The sequence below is a fragment of the Chiloscyllium punctatum genome, chromosome 3 (genome assembly GCF_047496795.1).
Source record: "Chiloscyllium punctatum isolate Juve2018m chromosome 3, sChiPun1.3, whole genome shotgun sequence".
In the NCBI taxonomy this organism is placed as follows: domain Eukaryota; kingdom Metazoa; phylum Chordata; class Chondrichthyes; order Orectolobiformes; family Hemiscylliidae; genus Chiloscyllium; species Chiloscyllium punctatum.
Window position 1 is genome coordinate 157,040,560 of NC_092741.1, and position 17,250 is coordinate 157,057,809.

Consider the following 17,250-nt stretch of genomic DNA (forward strand, 5'->3'; position numbering starts at 1 on the left):
TGGTTGGTTCATTTCTCTTCAGCTTCAAATGCAAGTTTAGCTTGGAGTAAACTGGTCTGTGTCATAGCCAGGACCAAGAATGCAGATTATTCAGCGCACCAAGTAGCCGCCCATCGGGTGCCAATGCTATGAACGAGACTACATCCATGTAGTCTTGAAGATGCAAGTATCAGCTGCGAAGTCTTTTTTTTTGCAGAGTTCAAGAGTAGACACCCTTTTAAATTATAGATTACAACTCCATGGTTTTCAAACATTCCCTTTCACACCAGACTGTCACAGTCAACCCTGGCATTGAAATGGCCAAGGATGACAATTTTGCATGAGTTCACAGATATCCATATAGAACACAGCCATATTAGTTGGATTAGCCTTCAGGGTTGGAGCACAAGTGCTGATGATCTTGAGAGGGGGAGGGGAGACAAGATGTACTCTGAAATGTCAAGTATGTACTCTTGAAAAAAGGCAAAGTACTAAAGATGCTAGAAAACTGCAAACAATGCTGGAGAAACACAGCAGGTCTGGCAGTATCTGTGAGAAGAAAAACAGAGTTAATCTTTCAAGTTCTGTATGTCTCTTCGTCTGCTCCAAAAATCATACCTCATTCAAGGTAGCCATACCAACATCTAGTCTGGCTAATTTGTGTGTCACCAGAGCTAAATAGCAGCAGGCAGAACTTTTCACACCTTTACAAGCAAGTGTTCTAGTTTCTTGTTTGCAGTTTGTTCATATTAAGAGGTATCATTGACCATGTTGAACAAACTGGGCAGTGGGGAAACAAGCATTTGTCTCAACAACCTTTCCAGGTTCCTCTGATTCAGGAGGGATCAATGCTATCCTATAAAAATATAGTATATCGTTCAGGATGCTATCTGGTGATGTCATCATCAATATTATCAATGCTCTAAGCAGTTTGTGTACAGGAAAATTCACACTTTCCCATCACTGCAGGATTTACATGTGCTGTAGTTGTGGTAGTCATTTTCTCTACTTCCTGCCTACACAAAAGAGCTTTAACATAAAAGACAATTTGCACTGACTAACTGCAGCCTTTGAGATTAGTTAATCAGTCATGGTCCAGTGAACTACGATGCCAGTGGCGAAGTATCTATTCAAATTCGGAATTTCTCTCTGAGGTGGGTTGCTGACCAAGGCTTGAAGGGACAATACTTCTTTGCTATCTTCTCCATAGCTGGCCAACCACCAATAATAAATGGAATGTGATGCGGCACATGTTTGGTCTGGTGCAAGATGGTCAATTTGGCACATGCAATCCTTTGCCTGGCCATTACCTTTGATAAAGCAAGTCATCCACCCAACTGGTGTCACAGTCTCTCCTTGCTACATTTTGCCTGGCAGCAGAAAGTGTTTGTTGGAATGGGTGCTTAAAGCCAGCAACTGGAGAAGATGAAGGGCCAATGGTGCAAAAATCAAATTGATCTATTTTTCTAATCAGCCTGTTCAAACATGTTTCTACATACCTCTCAGCAGGTAGGACTTGAACCTGAGCCTCCACTGCAGGGTTAGGGACATTACTACTACACCACAAGAGGCCTCCCCACATTCAAGGCAGCCATACCAACATCTAGGCTGTTTGGGCTTGCCCAAAGCCATTGCTAACCTTCAATATCGTTCCAATTTTAGTACATATGCTGCCAAAGTCCATCCAATAAGTAGGATTCTGTTGACTAAAAAGGTACAAGGTTACTACACTGTCCAGACATCACACATACCCACTGTAATTCATTACTGTATTCATTAAATCCAAAATATTACTCTGCTTTTATTGTATGGCTCTATCCAACAATGGACATTAAAAGAAATTTAAGCTCAATGCATCTTTGTTCAACTGCAGCTCTTCAAGACATTCATTGATTTTACCTTATTATAAATAGGCTTCTAAAAAGTGTGGTGTAGAGATGTACATAACTGGTCAGCATAATGGGCAGACAGAATTCAGAGGGTCTACTTAAAAAAAAAGCCATATACTAGCCATTCTCTCTGAGAAAAGTGGGTATGACTCCAGCCCGATCAACATCCAATTATAACAATAACTTCTTGCTGACGCATGCAAGCTCGCCCAACCATTTGTTGTAAATCACTTGCAGGCTAGAGGTAGGCACAAATGAGGCACAGATAAACAATGATCGAAAAAATCCCAAGTGCAAACAGAAGCCAATACAGCTTCAGAACAAAAATAATAAAATTCAAATTTTGACAGACATCAAGCAGTTAGGCGTAACTTGGATATCTAAATCATTGAATAAAGTAGTCAATTCAACATCCATATTTTGAAAATTTGACGTTGCATTGCTATAAAAGATCAGGTACAGTAGTTCATCTGAGCAAAGGTCCAGTTAGCTATTGCAAGTTATCATCCTATAACTATACTAGGTGATGGAGCTAAGGCTAACAATTTCAAATTATCGTGCTTTCCAGGTAATGCAATAGGTCTGGGGGTAGAGGGGCAAGGTGGGAAACATAGAACAAGGAAGCACATGGACACAGCATACAATAGGGATGGGGGGGATAAGGGGGGAGGGGATGGGGGGGAGAAGAGAGGCAGGGTTGGGGGGGGGGGGAGAAGCGAGTCAGGGTGGGGGGTGGGGGGGGGAAGCGAGTCAGGGTGGGGGGTGGGGGGTGGGGGAAGCGAGTCAGGGTGGGGGGGGGGAAGCGAGTCCGGGTGGGGGGTTGGGAAGCGAGTCCGGGTGGGGGGTTGGGGGGGGGGGAAAGCGAGTCCGGGTGGGGGGGGGGGAAGCGAGTCTGGGTGGGGGGATGGGGTAGGGGGGATAGGGTGGGGAGGTGGGGGGGATGGGGTGGGGAGGTGGGAGAGGAGAGAGGGGTGGGGTTTCAGGGAGGAGAGGCAGGGTGGGGGGGAAAAAAAGTGTGGCGGGGTGGGGGGGGGGGGGGGGGAAGAGTGTGGCAGGGTGGGGGGAAAAAAAAAGTGTGGCAGGGTGGGGCGGGGGGGAAAAAAGAGCGTGGCGGGGTGGGGAAAAGAAAGTGTGGCGGTGTGGGAAAGTGTGTGGCGGGGGGGGAAAAAAGTGTGGCAGGGTGGGGGGGGAGAAAAAGAGTGTGATGGGGTGGGGGAAGAGAGGGAGGGGAAATGGGGGGGGGGGGGGAAGGAGAGAAATTGGGGGGAAGAAGAGAAATTGGGGTGGGGGGGGAGAAGAAGAGAAATGGGGGGGGGTGGGAGAGGAGAGAAATGGGGGGGTGGGAGAGGAGAGAAATGGGGGGGTGGGAGAGGAGAGAAATGGGGGGGTGGGAGAGGAGAGAAATGGGGGGGTGGGAGAGGAGAGAAATGGGGGGGTGGGAGAGGAGAGAAATGGGGGGGTGGGAGAGGAGAGAAATGGGGGGGTGGGAGAGGAGAGAAATGGGGGGGTGGGAGAGGAGAGAAATGGGGGGGTGGGAGAGGAGAGAAATGGGGGGGTGGGAGAGGAGAGAAATGGGGGGGTGGGAGAGGAGAGAAATGGGGGGGTGGGAGAGGAGAGAAATGGGGGGGTGGGAGAGGAGAGAAATGGGGGGGTGGGAGAGGAGAGAAATGGGGGGGTGGGAGAGGAGAGAAATGGGGGGGTGGGAGAGGAGAGAAATGGGGGGGTGGGAGAGGAGAGAAATGGGGGGGGTGGGAGAGGAGAGAAATGGGGGGGGTGGGAGAGGAGAGAAATGGGGGGGGTGGGAGAGGAGAGAAATGGGGGGGGTGGGAGAGGAGAGAAATGGGGGGGGGGGGGAGAGGAGAGAAATGGGGGGGGGGGAGAGGAGAGAAATGGGGGGGGGGGGGAGAGGAGAGAAATGGGGGGGGGGGGGAGAGGAGAGAAATGGGGGGGGGGGGGGAGAGGAGAGAAATGGGGGGGGGGGGGAGAGGAGAGAAATGGGGGGGGGGGGGAGAGGAGAGAAATGGGGGGGGGGGGGGGAGAGGAGAGAAATGGGGGGGGGGGAGAGGAGAGAAATGGGGGGGGGGGAGAGGAGAGAAATGGGGGGGGGGAGAGGAGAGAAATGGGGGGGGGGCGCGACAGGAGAGAAATGGGGGGGGGGGGAGAGGAGAGAAATGGGGGGGGGGGAGAGGAGAGAAATGGGGGGGGGGGGAGAGGAGAGAAATGGGGGGGGGGAGAGGAGAGAAATGGGGGGGGGGAGAGGAGAGAAATGGGGGGGGGGAGAGGAGAGAAATGGGGGGGGGGCGCGACAGGAGAGAAATGGGGGGGGGGGGAGAGGAGAGAAATGGGGGGGGGGGAGAGGAGAGAAATGGGGGGGGGGGGGGAGAGGAGAGAAATGGGGGGGGGGGAGAGGAGAGAAATGGGGGGGGGGGAGAGGAGAGAAATGGGGGGGGAGAAGAGAGAGAACTGGGGGGGGAGAAGAGAGAGAACTGGGGGGGGAGAAGAGAGAGAACTGGGGGGGGAGAAGAGAGAGAACTGGGGGGGGAGAAGAGAGAGAACTGGGGGGGGAGAAGAGAGAGAACTGGGGGGGGAGAAGAGAGAGAACTGGGGGGGGAGAAGAGAGAGAACTGGGGGGGGAGAAGAGAGAGAACTGGGGGGGGAGAAGAGAGAGAACTGGGGGGGGAGAAGAGAGAGAACTGGGGGGGAGAAGAGAGAGAACTGGGGGGGAGAAGAGAGAGAACTGGGGGGGGAGAAGAGAGAGAACTGGGGGGGGAGAAGAGAGAGAACTGGGGGGGGAGAAGAGAGAGAACTGGGGGGGGAGAAGAGAGAGAACTGGGGGGGGAGAAGAGAGAGAACTGGGGGGGGAGAAGAGAGAGAACTGGGGGGGGAGAAGAGAGAGAACTGGGGGGGGAGAAGAGAGAGAACTGGGGGGGGAGAAGAGAGAGAACTGGGGGGGGAGAAGAGAGAGAACTGGGGGGGGAGAAGAGAGAGAACTGGGGGGGGAGAAGAGAGAGAACTGGGGGGGGAGAAGAGAGAGAACTGGGGGGGGAGAAGAGAGAGAACTGGGGGGGGAGAAGAGAGAGAACTGGGGGGGGAGAAGAGAGAGAACTGGGGGGGGAGAAGAGAGAGAACTGGGGGGGGGAGAAGAGAGAGAACTGGGGGGGGAGAAGAGAGAGAACTGGGGGGGGAGAAGAGAGAGAACTGGGGGGGGAGAAGAGAGAGAACTGGGGGGGGAGAAGAGAGAGAACTGGGGGGGGAGAAGAGAGAGAACTGGGGGGGGAGAAGAGAGAGAACTGGGGGGGGAGAAGAGAGAGAACTGGGGGGGGAGAAGAGAGAGAACTGGGGGGGGAGAAGAGAGAGAACTGGGGGGGGAGAAGAGAGAGAACTGGGGGGGGAGAAGAGAGAGAACTGGGGGGGGAGAAGAGAGAGAACTGGGGGGGGAGAAGAGAGAGAACTGGGGGGGGAGAAGAGAGAGAACTGGGGGGGGAGAAGAGAGAGAACTGGGGGGGGAGAAGAGAGAGAACTGGGGGGGGAGAAGAGAGAGAACTGGGGGGGGAGAAGAGAGAGAACTGGGGGGGGAGAAGAGAGAGAACTGGGGGGGGAGAAGAGAGAGAACTGGGGGGGGAGAAGAGAGAGAACTGGGGGGGGAGAAGAGAGAGAACTGGGGGGGGAGAAGAGAGAGAACTGGGGGGGGAGAAGAGAGAGAACTGGGGGGGGAGAAGAGAGAGAACTGGGGGGGGAGAAGAGAGAGAACTGGGGGGGGAGAAGAGAGAGAACTGGGGGGGGAGAAGAGAGAGAACTGGGGGGGGAGAAGAGAGAGAACTGGGGGGGGAGAAGAGAGAGAACTGGGGGGGGAGAAGAGAGAGAACTGGGGGGGGAGAAGAGAGAGAACTGGGGGGGGAGAAGAGAGAGAACTGGGGGGGGAGAAGAGAGAGAACTGGGGGGGGAGAAGAGAGAGAACTGGGGGGGGAGAAGAGAGAGAACTGGGGGGGGAGAAGAGAGAGAACTGGGGGGGGAGAAGAGAGAGAACTGGGGGGGGAGAAGAGAGAGAACTGGGGGGGGAGAAGAGAGAGAACTGGGGGGGGAGAAGAGAGAGAACTGGGGGGGGAGAAGAGAGAGAACTGGGGGGGGAGAAGAGAGAGAACTGGGGGGGGAGAAGAGAGAGAACTGGGGGGGGAGAAGAGAGAGAACTGGGGGGGGAGAAGAGAGAGAACTGGGGGGGGAGAAGAGAGAGAACTGGGGGGGGAGAAGAGAGAGAACTGGGGGGGGAGAAGAGAGAGAACTGGGGGGGGAGAAGAGAGAGAACTGGGGGGGGAGAAGAGAGAGAACTGGGGGGGGAGAAGAGAGAGAACTGGGGGGGGAGAAGAGAGAGAACTGGGGGGGAGAAGAGAGAGAACTGGGGGGGAGAAGAGGGAGAAATGGGGGGGGGGAAGAGAGAGAAATGGGCGGGGGGAGAGAAATGGGGGGGGAGAAGAGAGAGAAATGGGGGGGGGGGGGTAAGCAGAGCAGCGGTTGGGGGGGGCGGGGGTGTGGACTGGGAGCCGGTGCTCACCGCTGCCTGATTTTTCCTCCTTCCCTGAGGAATGGAGGGGTAACTATAGTGAGCACATGATCGACACCGGTGCAAAGTGCGAAAGCTGCCGTTTACCTGGAAACGGAATTTTAATTTTAAACTGAAACCGGAGCCGCTGCAGCGCGAGCGAGTCGGGTTACATAACAGCAGCTCCCATCAGGTGAGGGGGGGGGACAGGTGCCCCGCTTCCACACCAACACAACCCTCACGGTCACCATCGCGGGAAGAGGACAGTGGAGGGCGGCGCCGCTCGAATATGATCGCTGCGGAACCCAGGACTCACCGTGTACCCCAAGGCCGGGGCTGTACCTGCTTCAAGGCCGCTCGCTCTCAACCAACGCAACGCACTGATATCGCACTGCGCCTGCGCACAGAGTGCCGGAGGGGGCGGGGTACCGCGCACTGCAGCACTGCGTTTGCGTATAGCTGATGGGGCGGGGCCCGTCCACCGCAGCACTGCGCCTGCGTATAGCGGTGGGCCAGGGTTCCAGACGATGGGCAATGCGCTTGCGCATGGTGTAGGTGGGGCTTTTCCCCGTGCTGCAGCATTGCGCCTGCGCCTAGTTGATGGGGCGGGGTCTTGTGGCCTGTAGCACTGCGCATGCTAGCGCGAAAGCTGCTGAAGAGCTCCATGTGGGCGGAGGAGGATTTGCATCCGTCACCTGTTTCCAACTAACGCATTGGGAAGTTCAAGTGGGCGAATGTAACAACATTTTTACTTGATCAACTAGCCACAAAATGACCTTCTCTCACTTAATACCCTTACATACAGAGGGGGAAGGTCACCATTTCGACTGGGACATCACATCCATTCTAGGACAAGCCAAACAGAGACGCTTGAGAATTCCTAGAAGCACGGTATTCCAACCGGAATTCTATCAACAAACATATTGGGTTAGACCCCATCTACCACCCTCTGAGAAAATAAACAGGAAATGACATCATAACAGGAAATGGTGTCACCACAGGAAATGGCATCACCAACCCAAAGAAACCCAATCGTATAAATAGAAAGCAGGACTTCGCCTGGAGGCCCACTGATGATGTTACCCAGTATGGTGATGAAATGTCTGGAAATGAACCTTCTAGCTCAGTGAGCAAACCTACATTCAGAACCTCAACCTGAGCTACAAATCTTCTCAAAACTCGCTAGGAGTAAAGACACTCAGCCTGGAGCATGTTCCCACATTTAATGAGATCTTAATTCATTAAGATGCCTTAATTTCACAATAAATATTTTTTGTTCATATCCCTTAATACCCTTGCTTATTTAGATATTATTTATCTCCGATTTAAATTAACAACTGATCCAGCATTCACTGCCATTTGTGAAAGAGTTCCAAATCTGTCCCATCCTCAGGCTCTTCACAGAAAAATTATCAAACAAAATATCAGCCAGAGCCATGTGGAAAATCAGTAAAGCAGATGACCAAAATCTTGGTCAGATACAGCAGGTAGGTTTTGGCTGTATTTTCAAGGAGGAAAAAGTGGCAAAGAGGACTCTTATTCTTTTTCCAGAATGGAAATGTCAATTACTAGGGAACACACATTTAAGGTCGAGGGGGAAAGTTTAACGGAGATGTGAGAGGCAAGTTTTTTACACAGTGGGTGGTAACTACCTGGAATGCGCGGCCAGAAGAGGTGACAGAAGCAGATACGACAGCAATGTTTAAGAGGCATCTTGACAGATGCATGAATAGGCAGGGAGCAGAGAGATATGGATCATGTATAGGCAAAAGTTTCTTAGTTTAGAACAGTGTCATGTGTCAGCACAGGCTTGTGACCTGTAGAGCCTGTTCCTGTGCTGTACTGTACTGTACTTTGCCTATAAAGAGAATTCCAAAGAAAGTAGGATTCTTAATGATGGGCATTTAAAATCCGTATGCTCAAGAAGTCAAATTGGAGCAATGCAGATATCAGTGGGTTGGGCTGGAGAAGAATACGAAGTTGGGAAGTGAAATGATCTGCAGGGAATGGAAAATTTCAAAAGTAAGGTTTTAATGAACCATATGCCAATATGGTCAGTGTGTACAGGGATGATGGATGAGTGAGACTAGGTAAAATCTTAGGCAGCAGCAATAGAGCTTTGTATGTTCCAAAGGTTGAATATCTGGGGTTAATTTGAAAGCAAGAGGCCAGTACCTGAGGAAATAGGAATACATTTGAATGATCAACAGTTTGCTAAGAATAGAGTTAAAGGGGCATGGGGTGGGTTTACTGAATGAAGGAGACAGACAGGAAAGATACTTTTGTAAAACTGTGTTCCTTGTGGCACAATGTGAGTGGAACAGGGTTTAGGGTGTAGGTTTGTTCGCTGAGCTGTAGGTTTGCTATCCTGATGTTTCATTACCTGGCTAGTTAACATCATCAGTGGCGACCTCCAAGTGAAGCAAAGTTGTTGTCTCCTGCTTTCTATTTCTATCTTTCTCCTGGATGGGGTTCCTGGGGTTTGTGGTGATGTCATTTCCTGTTCGTTTTCTGAGGGGTTGATAGATGGCATCTAGATCTACAACGTGTCATTAGGGTGTCTGAAGTACTGTTTAGAGTTGAGTACTGGAAAAGCACAGCTGGTCAGGCAGCATCCTCGGAGCAGGAAAATCGATGTTTCGGGCAAAAGCCCTTCATCACCACTCTAATATAGACTCTGATTTCCAGCATCCACAGTCCTTACTTATGCCAGGTCTGAAGTACTGTACTGTACATAGCCTTATAGTGAAGGCACCTATCACTAGCCTAGTTCACCTGCTGTAAACACTATTAAACACTTGAATAAGGTCATGAAAAGTACTAAATACTGTGCTGAAGGTCACTGTGACCTTTAACTTTCAGGCCATTGCATGGATCCAGGCTGCAGTAAGTGACATTTTCCAGCTTGACCTTCATCATTTTATCAGAAAGGCAACCAAAATTTGTTACACTCGGAGAAACAACATTAATTCCAAAAGAGTGACACAAGGAAAGATAACATGATAATTCACCTGCGTTTCAGGTTTCCCTTGGATTAGGCCATAAGACATAGGAGCAGAGATTAGGCCATTCAAGTCTGCTCTGCCATTCAATCATGGCTGATAAGTTTCTGAACTCCATTCACCCGCCTTCTCCCCATAACCTTTGATTCCCTTAACAATCATGAACCTATCCATATCTGTCTTAAACATACACAATGACCTGGCATCTACAGCCTTCTGTGGAAACGAATTCCATAGATTCACCACTTTCTGCTTAAGAAGTTTCTCCTCATCTTCATTTTAAACAGTCTTTCCTTTATTCTAAGGCTGTGTTCTCAGTTCCTAGTCTCTTAATGGAAACATCTTCACACGTCACAACTATCTCGGCCTTTCAGTATTCTGTAAGTTTTGATTAGGTATCCCCTAATCCTGCTAAACTTCATCGAGTATAGACCCAGAGTCCTTAAATATTCCTCCTACGTTAAGCCTTTCATTTCTGGAATCATTCTATGGACCTCCCCTAGACCAACCCAGGGCCAGTTCATCCTTCCTGAGATATGGGGCCCAAAATTACTTGCAATATTCTAAAGGTTCCAGGTCCCATGGACTGCAGCCACATTTGTCTTCCATGCTATGCACCATCATCATCATCCTAACAGCTTTCAAAACAGGAAGGGATTCCATTCCTTTGATGTCCTTGTTATTTATGACTACAGGCAGCGCATTGTGAAGGTTTAGGATGGATTTCTCAACAGCACACCTAAATTTTGCCTTTATTCCAAGAAAGCTGCCAAATTGCAGACTGGCCTGGATGGTAAGGGATATCATATTTGGGCATCATTCCTGACAGGAAACCAGGTAGACAACTCCCATCTATAACCAGTGCATGGACAGCTTTCTTGCTCTATCTTCAACAATTGCTTGGCTATTTCAAAGGGAAGTTAAAAATAACCCAAATTACTGTAGGTCTTGAGTCCCCTGTTGGTCAGATCTGGTAAGGATGGCAGATTTCCTTCTAAAAGGGCATTAGTGAACCATTTGGATTTTTTTAAACTGTCAACAATAGTTGCCATGGTCACATTTACTAAGATTTGATTTCAATATCAGATGTTATGAATTAAATTTAAATTTCACTAGCCTCCTTGGTGGGATTTGAACTTCTGTCTGTAGAGCAGATGCCTGGCTCTCAGGACTTTGGATTAATCAAATGCCATTCATACTGTGTCACCATCTCCCCCATCATATTTTATTATCCTGAAGAAGTGATCATATTTAAATGCCAATTTTCTTTAATAATTTCACGTATAGTAAATAAAGTTAAAGTCAGCAATATACCCCCAGACATACACTCAGGTGACAGTAAATATTAATTGTGGTGAAAAATGCAGTGTATAGCTTGTTATTTGTACTTAAATAACAGTACATTCAAATGGCTTAATACATTTTGACCTTCTCAATCCATTCCAGTTATTCCATTCCCATGCTTTAATTAGCTCAGTACATTTTCACAGTTAAGCATTTTTCAAATCGTTATCTGGTACTTTTATGATATTGAGTCATCCATTTTATGTGATGAGATGTCAATCTGTGCCTCTTTACACATTCACAATGGTGTGCAATCCTACATTCAGTTTTATAATCCTACATTCAGTTTTACAATCCCACATTCAGCAGAAAGCTATTTTAACTCATTATGTGTTGATCCAAACGTAATGCAAACATGTTCACAGGCTTCCCAGGACATTCTGTGCATTCTTGTTTTCTCTTGGTTTTGGGACCACAAATGTCATTGAGCATATCTCAGCATATCTGAGCAATGTTTCTACTTCCTGATAGACTTTTGGGAGATGATCTGCGGTACAATCTCGATTACATTTCTGGATTTGTAGTTATATGATACATAACTTTGACACAACAAGGGATCAGCCTTTGGCATGAATTGAGCAGGAAGAATTGCAGGAGGATGAAGAGCAGCAGGAGCAATATTGCCCACTACTTGCCAGAGTTCTTGTACAGCAGCACATCCAACAACACTTCCTTGAACCATACTTTGTTTTCACAATTCACCAAAGTCCAGCAATGCTGATTACCACCATACCATATATCACTATCAATTACTTTCCTTTAGTCCATCTCATGAGTCTGGTTCTTTCTTCAAAAATAAATCAACAAAAAACACTAAATATGTTCAATTAACAGAAGCCATTGTTGTGGAAAATGGTGTGCTCGTTTATTTATTGTATTTGTTAAAAGTGTTGACTCAATTGGGAAGATTTGAAAGTGGAAATCCAAGCTTCTCTTTGAAAGAGGCTGTTTTGGTTGGTCACATTGAGCAGACCTGGACTCGGAGCGTCATGGGTATCACCCAACCTTATTTCCTGATTCCCAGAGCAGAAGAGTTATTATAATCTGGTGCTGCAGTATAGTTGAGAGTGTGTTGCTGGAAAAGCACAGCAGTTCAGGCAGCATCCGAGGAGCATGAGAGTCAATGTTTTGGGCAGAAGCCTTCGTCAGGGCTTTTGCATGAAACATTGATTCTCCTGCTCCTCAGATGCTGAATGACCTGCTGTGCTTTTCCAGCAACACACTCTCAACTCTAATCTCCAGCATCTGCAGCCCTCACTTTCGCCACAGATCAAAAGTGTCATATTCTAATTTGTCTCTGATGACTTTCCAAAAACTCTTTATTTTAAAACTTAAAAACTAAAAACCACAACTCAGAATGATTACCGAAGAAACCATTTTAACTGATTTTGGCTGAAGCAGCATCATGCTAAAGTTGCACTAACAAAAATCCAGATTTCACATAATTGTCTCCCTTTGCTTATGAAAAATCCCTCACAGATGCAGGGGAATATTCATCCAGGCAATTGCGTCAAATGCTCTCATTCTGTTGTTGAACAGAGCCTTCTCTGTACAGCAGGAGCTATTAACAACTGGGCACACAATATCCCAAACCTCTCATAGGTGGGTAGTACAACATCTTCATCAGATCGAAAGCCACACAATACTCATTTTCTTCCGTGGCCCTTGGCAATATTCTTGATACAAAGAGCGTTGCTGGCAGCTGGAGACAAGATTAGCAAAAAACAGTGTAATGTTCCCAGTTCTGACGTGAATGCGTACCCCACAATAACTGGCTCCCAACTCAATCATCTACCATTTCAATGCATTACAATATAATCCAATTTATGAAGATAGAAAATATCATATGAAAGAATTATAAACCAAAGAAGATATTAATCTGAACGATCATAGTCGGCATAGCAACCAGCTAAACCTGTTACCTGCTTACATTATGGTCCAAATTTATGTGAATCTGTCACAGATGTAAAAGTATTAAGGTTAAAGCTGATGCATCTCTGCGGATATCTGGGCTGGGTCAGCTCATTAGATCTTTATTGAAATATTTTTATATTAATTAACTGTTTATTGGGTAACAGAAGATTCAGTAGAGTGATTGGATATGCGAACGAGTGACAATTTACTCACAGAGTGTAGAATCACAGAATTTAGAGAGAAAACTGCATCCATTTCTTTTTCACCTTGATATGAAGGTAGGATTCTAATTTTGTAATGGTGGCTGGCATGACAGTTTTCTGGTTCCATCTGTGAGCGAGCTTCCTGGCATCGAGTCCAACACCTGATTGGCTGCATACCCATCATCACTGGATAGCTTGTCAATGAAACAGAGTGCCAATTAAGGCCAGCAATCAGAGGACAATTGTAACTTGCTCCTGCAACATTGAGACATGTTGGACTTTGAGGCCCCCAACCTATCTGCCCCCAGGCCCCTTATTAGGGGGGTTCAGCAGTTGTGGTTAGTTTTTATTTAAAAGGTTTCAGAAGTGCTGAGACATGGCCTCAAAATGGATGGATCCTGTTAGCTTCTTCCATGATCCAATGTACTGGGACTAATGTCATGGTGACCAATGGGGCTGCAGAGAGAACTTTGAACTAAATGGAGATGCGAGGGAATGGTTCTGGAGAGAGGAAGGATTTGACAGCATCACAGGGCAGCTATTTAGATGCTGATACCTGGTGCGAGATAGAAAGGGTCTGACAATCAAACTTTAAAAATAAGTAAGTCGGGTCAAAAGGGATAAATGATCAAATGCACATAATATTTGGAACAAAATAAATGAATTAACAGCACAAATAGAGGTTAATGAATACTATCTTGTAAGCCATGACAGAGACACGGTTCCAAGGAGATCAAAGCTGGGAACTAAATACTCAGGGGTATGTGACTTTTTGAAAGGACAGATGGGAAAGATAGTGGCATAGCTTTGTTAATATGAGATGCGGAAAGTACAATAGCAATAAATAATCTTGGATCTGAAGTAGAGCCCATATAAGTCGAGGCAGAAATAATGAGGGGAAGAAGACACTTGGGGGAAGTAACGGCTAACAGTACAGTAGGGCAGGGAAGAGATGAACTGATAATTAAGGCAGTGAACATAGGTCCTTTTGAAAATGAGTCAAGATTAGAGTGGTGCTGGAAAAGCAGAGCAGGTCAAGCAGCGTATGAGGAGCAGGAAAATCAACGTTTCGGGTGGAGCCCTTCAACAGTCATTCCTGATCAAGGGCTCCTGCCCAAAACATCGATTTTCCTGCTCCTCGGATGCTGCCTGACCTGCTGTGCTTTTTCAGCACCACTCTAATCTTGACTCCAATCTCCAGCATCTGCAGGCTTCACTTTTGCCTTTTAAAAATGAGACTGGGGAAATAACTGCAGAATCAGGAAGTGGCAGAGTAGATGAATAAATACTTTGCATCAGTTTCATGGTAGAAGATGCTAATGGCATTCCAAAAATACTAAATAATCAATGGGCAAAAAGCAGGGAGGAAATAAATAATTATTCCTAAAGAAAGGCTACTTATGACACTAATTGGACTAAAGGCTGATAAGTCCCTTGGACCTGATGGGATCCATCCAAAGATCTTAAAGAAGGTAACCACAGATATAATGATGCACTGATAGTAATCTTCCAAGAATCTCAGATTCGGGAGAAGGCCCAGGGAATATTAGTGTCTATTATTAAAGGAGCAAAGCAGAACATTTAGAAATATGCAAGGTGATCAAGCAGAGCTTAATGTAGGGGAAATCATGCCTGAGAAAATTATTAGAATTCTTTCAGGACGTAACAAGCAGGATGGATAAAGGAGAAACAGTAGATATAATACAGTCAGTTCTACTATAACGTGGTAGTTCTGTTACAAGAAAATCGTGTAATAGCAGCACCATTAATAGGGTTGGAATTGTGTTATAACCAATACATGCTTTAAAACTTTGTGCTTTACAATGCCTCCAATTTGTCAATCATGTTATAGCGAATTTGTGTTAACAAAATATGCTTTATAGCATAACGATCTGTATATTTGGATATCAAAAAGGCAGTTCACATAAGACTACTTACCAAATTAAGAGTTCATAGTGTTTGTGTATTATACTATATTAAAGTAATAGAGTTTGGGAAAAGGGAACATTTGCTGATTTTCAGAAAAACCCATCTGATTCACTAATGTCCTTTAGAAGGAAGCTGCCATTCTTACCTGGTCTGGCCTACATGTGTCTCCAGACCCACAGTAATGTGGTTGACTCCTTCTGGGCAGTTCAGGGTGGGCAATTAATGCTGACCTAGGCAGTGACCTCCACATCTCCTGAATGAAAAAATTCCCTCAAAATCATAACCCTATTTCTCTCTCCACAGATGCTGACAAACCTGCTGAGTTTCTCCAGCATTTTCTCTTGTTATGTTAAACATGCTACAAGTGGGGTTGTGATTATTTCAACCACAAAGATATATTTATGGCTGGGCCTTCAGGATCTGCGTTGGATGCAGTGTATGTAGTGAATCATCCTGCAGTCATAAAGAAAATGGTTTTAAGGCTAATGATAAACTAGCTGTAATTCTGCAGTCAACAACAGCACTTTTTAAATGAAATGAGTGGGATCCATTTGGCCCACGGGTGAGTAGGGACATATGGTAGATTAATCTGAATTATTAAACTGACATTCAACACTTAATGTTACAGTTTCAAAATGTGCAATTCACCTGCATAAAAGGAACAGAATGTTCTGTTCTGGGAGGAATTATTCCATTATCTATTTGGACTGTTGCTCAAGTCCATGGAGTAATATGAAGAAAAAAGTCTACAGAAAACAATAAAGACAGCAGGAAACCAAGGAAGATATCAATATTCAAACAGGGAAGCTGGAGTGAATCTTCATTATTCAGTACAACTTAAGAAATCAATACATTCTTCTATTGATTTGTGGTCCATGTAACCATTGTTCATTTTTTATTCATTCACAGGATGAATCCCGAATTGCCCAGAGCGCTGTTAAGAGTCAAGAACATTGCTGTGGGTCTGGAGTCACATGGAGGCCACACTAGGTAAGAAGAGTAATTTCCTTCTCTAAAAGATGTTAAGTGGACTAGATGGATTTTCCCTGACTATGGATTCATGATTGCCACTACACTCATAATTCAAGGTTTCTTTACTGAATTTAAATTCCACCATCTGTCACCATATGGGGATTCGAACCTGGATCCCCAGAAAACCACCTGGTCTTTTGGATTAACAGTCCAGCAATTAAAGCATTGCCTCCCCTCAAACTGGGTAAAAGCAATGGCTGCAGATGCTGGAAACCAGATTTTGGATTAGTGGTGCTGGAAGAGCACAGCAGTTCAGGCAGACACGCAAATTCGTGAAGCGTTCCATATTTTTGATTTCGCTGCTCCTCGGATGCTGCCTGAACTGCTGTGCTCTTCCAGCACCACTAATCCAAAATCCCCTCAAACTGTCCAAACAAAATGGCAGTCAGCTCCGATACCTCTCCAATGCCTTATCATGTTAACAAATGAAAAGTTCAGCATTGATTTTCTGCCATGTCTCTAAACTCTAGATGAGTGAGAGGAACAACCATTATTGCTGTATAGTGCAGCCATGTACATTCTGTTTGAACTATTGTAAACTGATCATAGTGGACTCAGGTGGTGTGGAACTTATCCTCTTCTCAATCCTTAAATTCTAAGATCTGTGAAACAGACAGATATCATGGGCTTTTTGTATTGTCAGACATTTGCTTTCCTGCCATTTTCACCTGTACCTTTTACCTTTTAGTTACAAATGGCCCACTTTACAAGGTGTTAATATTTATGATTGTGCTGGCACACTGGGATCAGTACTCATGATCGTTCGGTCTCTTCAATCATGGAACAAAGGCACAGGAAGAGAAATACAAAAAAATTTTACAATGCACCCCATGTTCAATACTTTACATGAAGAATATTTCATACATTGTGTACCTTGCTTTGCAAGTGTTCCTCAATTGGATCAGTCGCAGGTAAAGTCATTACATTCAAAGACACTTTTTTCAGTTTCAGAATCATGTACACTCAACAAAAATATTGATTATTTTTAAAGTATAGTTACTGAAGCAAAATGAGAATTATTTTGCTCACAACAAAGTCCCACAAAGCGCAGATTTTAAACAGGTTCTGTTTTTGACAGATGGTGGAGTGGCCTGAACAAGAGGAAAACTCCATAGCCATCTTTCCATTGTAGACAGGCAGGAGGCTGGAAGAACACAACAAGCCAGGCAGCATCAGGAGGTGGAGAAGTCAATGTTTTGGGTGTAACCCTTCTTCAGGACTGGGAGTGGGTGTAAGGGGAGCTGCAGATAAAGAATGTGGCAGGGGCAGGGTGGGGATAGGTAAAGACAGGTAGATGGTATGACCTGGTTGGTCAATGGGAGTAATGAATCCAGTTGGTGGCATGGAGGGGAGGGGCTGGGAAGGGAGTTGAGGGATGGGAAAGGAGGTTATTTGAAATTGGAGAACTCAGTGTTGAGTCC

General features: G+C 46.4%; 1 protein-coding gene across 4 annotated transcripts in view; it reads right to left on the minus strand.

Annotated features, from left to right (window-relative positions):
• The window catches only part of mapre3b (microtubule-associated protein, RP/EB family, member 3b), a 53,954-nt gene extending 47,120 nt beyond the window's left edge, over positions 1-6,834 (minus strand). Inside the window, exons 1-2 of one of the 4 annotated variants that reach the window (XM_072562993.1) lie at positions 6,722-6,736; positions 1,619-1,685 (exon numbers count right to left, since the gene is read on the minus strand). The gene's annotated coding sequence lies outside the window, so the exon portion shown is untranslated. Of the gene's footprint in view, positions 1-1,618; positions 1,686-6,721 lie in introns of those variants that run through there. The other 3 variants (XM_072562982.1, XM_072562960.1, XM_072562971.1) reach the window with 3 other exon arrangements.
• Between the last annotated feature and the right edge of the window lie 10,416 nt (positions 6,835-17,250).